This window comes from Mirounga leonina, unplaced genomic scaffold (assembly GCF_011800145.1).
Source record: "Mirounga leonina isolate KUSES-001 unplaced genomic scaffold, KU_Mleo_1.0 Mir_115, whole genome shotgun sequence".
Classification (NCBI taxonomy): domain Eukaryota; kingdom Metazoa; phylum Chordata; class Mammalia; order Carnivora; family Phocidae; genus Mirounga; species Mirounga leonina.
Window position 1 is genome coordinate 30,763,117 of NW_023270268.1, and position 1,122 is coordinate 30,764,238.

The following is a 1,122-nucleotide window of genomic DNA, read 5'->3' on the forward strand; positions in this document are numbered from 1 at the left end:
TTTCTTGGCACCTTGCCCCTCCTGCTTAAAAACAGGAAATAGTTCTTTATGTCTAGCCTAATTCCTTCATGCTTCAGTTAATCTATTTATGTCCTTTTAATCTCAGCAGGCCATGAGGAGTCTGTCCTGGTGGGACAATGCAGCATATGGGGAACTCACAATGATCATAATCAGATTGAAACGGAGTCCAGCTGTGCGGCTGGCGCGTCGGAAACAAGCTGAAAGGAGTTCATCGCAGTTGTGGTTGTAGCCCATTTGCCCCCCACTCCGGCACCCTCCCCGACCTTCTGCACCCTTCTGCCTGTGGCCTGAGGGCTGCCACCCCAGGACTTGCCAGCCAAAGCCCTGAGTGTGATCAGTCTCGGTCCTTCACCGGCGTAGTGACGAGTGCGGTCAGAGCTGTCCCTTCCAGTCCCATATCCAGTGTTTCCGTTTCAAGGCGCGATTTCCCGGCAAAAGACTCCCCAGTATTACATGCCGTGTCTTCTCGCCCGGCCAGGCAGTCCCCAAGCTCGCCTCACAGCTTGCGCGTGGCAGAGACGTGCTCCGTGTGCGCACGAGGAAGCACCCAGGGAACTGAACATAAACATCTCAGCAGATATTTCAGATTCTGCGTAAAAAAGCCTGGCGAGCCACTCGGCCGCGCAGTGCTGCTCGCCGGCAGCTCCGCGTTCTGGGCACCAGGGGGCGCCCGAGCCATTCCACCGGTCGCGGGGACTCCAGCACCAGGAAACAAAGATGGGGATTTGAATAAAAGGCTTCGGAATGCAACCCTGAATTCTACCCTGAGCAGCATGCGTGTAAAAATTCATGAAGATTGGATTTCATTTCATGTATTTTTACTTCAGTGGAAAGAAATACAGGTGATTTCTGACTGTGCCTACAGCTGTCTTTACGAAGCGGGGGTCTGGTTAACGCAGAGGGAGGGGCGCGCGGTTGCTCTGCAGCTGGGGCCTGGGCTTGGTTCCTGGGCAACTCCGGGGGGGGGGGGGGGGGGGGGGGGCGGGGGGGGGGTGGCATCCTCTGCCTGCTCCAGAATGTACTGATTAGTTATATTATTTTAAAAAAGATACATGTTCTCATCGGGGCTAGCCATGGCTCTGGGTCCAGGGAGTGACATGA